General features: G+C 45.7%; 1 long non-coding RNA gene across 1 annotated transcript in view; it reads right to left on the reverse strand.

Annotated features, from left to right (window-relative positions):
• LOC142741132 (uncharacterized) overlaps positions 1-5456 on the reverse strand; it is a 65368-nt gene extending 59912 nt beyond the window's left edge. Inside the window, exon 1 of the long non-coding RNA XR_012881007.1 lies at positions 5240-5456. This is a non-coding gene — a long non-coding RNA (uncharacterized LOC142741132). The remainder of the gene's footprint in view (positions 1-5239) is intronic.
• Between the last annotated feature and the right edge of the window lie 544 nt (positions 5457-6000).

The following is a 6000-nucleotide window of genomic DNA, read 5'->3' on the forward strand; positions in this document are numbered from 1 at the left end:
CAGACGAACCACTTGATCAATAAATAATTTAGACAGAGTTTTGGAATCAGGAAGTTGAGGCAATGGAATGAAATGACACATTTTACTGAAATGGTCCACAACAACCCAAATTACAGTTTTCTCTTCAGAGGGAGGCAAATCGGTGATAAAATCTATAGATAAATGAGACCAAGGTTTCTGTGGAGCAGACAATGGTAGTAGTTCAACCATAGAATGAATTCGAGGAGTCTTAACGCGAGCGCAGATATCACAAGCAGGGACATAGGAACTCACATCACGAGACAAAGATGGCCACCAATAGAGCCACGAGACTAATTTTTTAGTACCAGTTATCCCTGGATGGCCACACAAAACAGAATAATTTAACTCATTGAGCAAACTAAATCTGAACTGAGCAGGTACAAACAACTTTCCAGCAGGAATGGTTTGCGGAGCGAGTTCCTGACATTCTTTAATCTCAGTTGCAAGATCAGGTGAAATTGCAGAAACCACTATCCCCTTAGATAAAATAGTTTCAGGATGAATGTCGGGAACCTGTGAGGAACAGAAACTTTGAGAAAATGCGTCGGACCTGACATTTTTAGACCCGGGTCTGTAGGTTACAATAAAGTCATATCTAGTAAAGAACAAGGCCCACCTAGCCGGTCTGGGATTGAGTCTTTTGGCTGATTCTTAAAAAGACAGGTTGTTTTGGTCAATCAGTACACTAATTTGATGTATAGCTCCCTCTAGAAAGTGGTGCCACTCTTCAAACGTCCACTTAATAGCAAGAAAATCACAATTACCTATATCATAATTATTTTCAGCGGAAGAAAATTTGCGAGAAAAAAAAAGCACAGGGATGCAAATTAATCAATACGGAAGACCCTTGAGACAACACAGCCCCCACACGTATGTCTGAGGCATCAACCTCAACAATAAAAGGACTAGAAAGGTCAGGTTGAACAAGTACAGGCACTTCCATAAAACACTGTTTTGATGTTTCAAAGGCGGAGACCGGACTAGGTTTCCAATTTACAATATCAGAACCCACTTTTATAAAATCCGTCAAAGGTTTGGCAATGGAGGAAAAAATTATAAATACATTTTCAGTAATAATTATCAAAACCCAAGAACCTCTGCAGAGCTTTTAGTGAAGTGGGTTGAACCCAGTAAAGAATTGCCTGAACCTTAGTTGAGTCCATACGAAAATCATGAGGAGACAGCGCCTATCTCAAGAAGTTAACTTCCTAAACTCCGAAAATAAATGTTTCAAATTTCACGTAAAGATACATCACAACAAAACGTCCAATAAAATTTCGGAAAAGATCATTAACCAGGTTTTGAAAAACCGTTGGAGCATTATTTAAACCAAAAGGCATGACCAAATACTCATAATGACCATCTGGAGTAATAAATGCTGTCTTCCATCCCTTTGTGGATACGAACCAAATTGTATGCCCTGCGTAAATCTAGTTTAGAGAATCACTTGGCTCCTGAGATCTGATTAAAAGATCCGGGATGAGTGGATGAGGATATTGATTCTTAATGGTAAACTTATTTATTTATTTTAATTCACGATAGTCGATACAGGGTCTTAAACCGCCATCTTTTTTTTCAACAAAGAAAAAACCTGCACCCACCAGAGAAGTAGATGGGCGAATATGACCCTTACGGAAAATGTCTTTAATATAATCTTTCATGGCCTGTCTTTCCGGAGCAGAATGATTATAAATCCACCCTTTAGGCAGCGTAGCATTAACGAGAAGTATAATGGGACAGTCGTATGGCCTATGAGGAGGAAGAGAGTCACAACCGATTTCAGAAAAGACATCCTCAAAATCTTTAATACACTCCGGCAACGATGGTGGTTTGCAAGATTCATTAGTAGTAGACAAAGATATGCAAGAATCATAACATTTAGAATTCCACTTAATCAAATCTGCTTTTACCCAATCAATATTCAGATTATGTGTCTGTAACCATGGAATAACCAATATTAGTTCAGAGGGCAAATTTTCTAGAATAAAGAAAGTGATTTGTTCAGTATGCAAAGTACCCACTTCCAATGTAACAGGCGGAGTAGAGAACTTGACCGACCCTGAGCGAGAGGAATTGTAACATCACGGCCGCAGACCGTCGGGACTACTCACCCCCCGACAGCCACAGCCATGGACTTGTGAACGCTGGTCCTCATCTCCTCCCCACTCTCTTCTGCTCCACTCTGCTCTGTCCCGTAGGGTGCGTGCACACGCTCGCACCCGGCCTTAAAGGGCCAGTTTAACATCACTAAATAGCCCATGATCACCCTGGACCTAAGTAGGGCCCTGCCCTTTTGCTATTTGCCTGAGCATTGTTCGTATTCCTCTGTTAGTCTTGCAAATGGTCCCTTAGTGTTATCCTGCTCTCGTTGTTCCCGTGCCCTGCTACCTGTATCCTGTATCCCGTGTAGTAGTTGTTCCTGTGCCCGCTATAGTGATGGAGTCGAATTCTACCATCTGCCACGTCTGCTGTGTTACACCATGTCTGGTGTCATCTGTCTCGTCCGCATCACCTGCCGTCAAGATCCCATCTGTGCCTAGTCGTTGCTACTGTCTGGACTATCACAGGTACCCTTGTGTTTGGACTATATATTTTAACTTGGTACACTGTAGTTTGGCTAGCTACCATCCCGCTACAGCGGTGCGGCCCAGTGGGTCCACACACCCACAGATCGTGACAGGAGTATCATTAATAGCAGAGGCTTTGACTGGGGTACTCAACTGGACAGGGAAGATATCCAATCTTTTTGCAACCGGAAAACCTAAGAAATTAGCCGCAGAACCACAATCTACAAAAGCTTGACCAAATACAAACATTATTAAACCAAACATTAACAGGCAAAAGGATTTTTTTTTAAATGTGGGCAAAACCTGACTGCCCAGATGGCATTCCCGGGGACCACCTAGAACTGGACGTTCTAGACGCTTGGAACACTTCTTGAGTGTATGACCAGCGTCCCAGAAACTAGAAACACACAGTCCCTTGCGTTTTCAAAAAAAATCTGCATTCCGTCCCTGATAAGACATAGTGGAGCCCAACTGTATGGGCTCCTGTGCATGAGATGAAGGGCTCTCAGCACACGGAAGGGGAGCAGCCATCACTGACCTTTAATTTCTGCGCTCACATAGTCGTCGGTCCAAAACCACAACAATGGTCATGGTATCCTCTAGAGCAGGGGTATCAAACTCGGCCGGGTAAGTGGGCCACATATAGAAAAAATGGGAAGTTGCGGGCCACATTACTTTCAAATTTCATACAATACAAAATTATTGTTAATCAATTCGTTATTTGAACTACTATAACACTATATTACTGTAATAATAATACTACATTACTATAATACTACCGCTAGGTTTAAAATTTGAGCGATTTCTCCACGTGCTTATTTCAACAATCCAGTTTTCCAGTTTGTGTCGCTAAATGCAGTCCGGCGGCTCAGTTAGCAGTGTTTGGCAGACACACAGTGCCCTCTGCAGATAATGCCACAGTGCCCTCTGCAGATAATGGCACAGTTCCCTCTGCAGATAATGCCACAGTGCCCTATGCAGATAATGCCACAGTGCCCTCTTCAGATAATGCCACAGTGCCCTCTGTAGATAATGCCACAGTGCCCTCTGTAGCTAATGCAACACACCCCTAGATAATGCCACAATGTCCTCTTTAGATGCTGCCACAATGCCCTCCGTAGATGCTGCCACAGTGCCCTCCGCAGATGCTGCCACAGTGCCCTCCACAGATGCTGCCACTGTGCCCTCTGCAGATAATGCCACACACACCCCAAGTAGATTTCTCCATTGGGGCTCCCTCTGGAAGTGGAATCCCCAGCCAGAGCGTTGCCGACGCTTTGGCTGGGGATTCCTCTACTGTTGGAGCCCCTGACATCACCGTCCATACACAGTGATGTCAGAGGATCCTCCTGGACCGGAATGTGATATCAGGGGCAACCCCAGAGCCAGAGCCCCGCAGCAGAGCACTAGTATAGGTTCTGCGCCGGAACTCTGGGGAATCCATTAACATCAGTGTCCCTATATGGACAGTGATGTCAAGGGCTTGCCCAGAGCTGGAGTCCCAGAGCAGAGCCGCTTCTAGCACTCTGCCGGGGATTCCAGCTCTGCTCCTGACATCACTGTCCATATATGGACATGGATGTCAGGGGCAACCCCAAAACTGGAGTGCCGGGCATAGCACTCGTAGGCTCTTCCTGGGACTCCAGCTCTTCTCCTGACATCACCGGGACTACCGCTCTGGGGAAGCCCCTGGCATCACTCTTGATGTATGGACAGCAATGTAAGAGGCTTCCCCAGAGTCCCAGAGCAGAGACTATACTAGCGCTCTGCCCGGGACTCCAGCTCTGGAGAAGCCCCAGACATCGCTGTCCATATGTAGACAGCGATGTCAGAAGATTCCACAGAGTCCCGGAGCAGAGCCCATACTAGCACTCCGTCCGGGACTCCGCTCTGGGGAAGCCCTAGACATTGTGTGTCCAAACATGGACACCGATGTCAGGAAATTCCACAGAGTCCAGGAGCAGAGCTGATACTAGCGCTCTGCCCGGGACTCCGCTCTGGGGAAGACCCTGACACGCTGTCCATATATGGACAGCGATGTCAGGGAATTCCACAGAGTCCCGAAGCAGAGCCTATACTAGCGCTCTGCACGGGACTCTGGCTCTGGGGAAGCCCCAGAGATCGCTGTTCATATGTGGACAGTGATGTCAGGGAATTCCAAAGTCCCGGAGCAGAGTCTGTACTAGCGGCTCTGTGTCCCGCGGGCCGCAGATGACAGCCCCAGGGGCCGCATGCGGCCCGTGGGCCGCGTGCTTAAGACCCCTGCTCTAGGGTCAAGGGTGGAGGGTAATTTATAAAGAGATCCTTCAAAGAAATAGACCATCGTCTAAATTCCGAACAATATTCTTCGACAGGATGCAATCCTTGCTGGAGATTAAACAGATTGGCCTCAGCCACTGCAGTGATATCTGGTTCTCCATAAATTAAACCTAGGGCTGCAAAGAAAGTCTCCACAGAAAAAAGTTCAGGGGCAACAGGTCCCAATGAAAAGGCCCAGGTTTGAGGACTACCCTGTAAAAGTGAGATGACAATTCCCACTCGCTGTGCTCAGTACCAGAGTAGATAGGTCTTAGTCAAAAATATAATTTACAGCTCTCACGAAAATTAACAAACGATTTATGATCACCAGAGAAACGATCAGGTAAGTTCACCTTAGGTTCCACCGGAGTTGTGACTGGAATGACTGCTTGGTCCTGCGTAATTTCATGCCGTTGGAACCTCACGCCAGAACTTGTACCAGCGTCAGATCGTGCATCTGATCTACCAGTGCTTGCATAGGTTCTATCGTGAAAAGATAATATAAGTGGGCTTGTAAATATGTTATGGAATTGCAAGTTGAGCGATTCCCCTCAGGCTGCTGGAGAATGGAAGGAGAGTGCGTGCAAATAAATCCGCAACTGCAAATCCGTTACAACTCTGATCAACAGAGTCTAAGGCTTCTCTAAGGTTTTCGTCAGAGCCGACCACAAGGTGGAATGCTCTTTGCTGCATAGAAACCAGGTTGTCTTAGCAGAGTTCAGTGTTGGATAAGAGGTGCAATGCAGGTAATACCTGAACAGGATAACCAGACAGCCAGAGGGTAAACAGAAAGTCCAAAACAGTGCAAGTGGATATCAGGTAAGCAGAGATCAGAGCTAGCCGGGAGATAGTTAAAACCGGTAAACAAAGGTTTATCCAAATACATGCCTAGGTCAATGTCCAAGAAGAACAGAAATCAAAGGTAAAGAGTATAGATAAGTAGCTTAATCAAACCCCTTCCAGACAGGAAATTTACAAGCAAAGCACAGGTGGAGGAAGCTAAGTATAAATACAACCCTTCACCTGATTTGCAGAAGGATAGAGAAATGAGGTAGGCTCAAAGTAAAACCAGAACTGCCCAGAAGCTAGAACAGTAGTCATGGTGATCTTAAGG

This window comes from Rhinoderma darwinii, chromosome 2, assembly GCF_050947455.1.
Source record: "Rhinoderma darwinii isolate aRhiDar2 chromosome 2, aRhiDar2.hap1, whole genome shotgun sequence".
In the NCBI taxonomy this organism is placed as follows: Eukaryota; Metazoa; Chordata; class Amphibia; order Anura; family Rhinodermatidae; genus Rhinoderma; species Rhinoderma darwinii.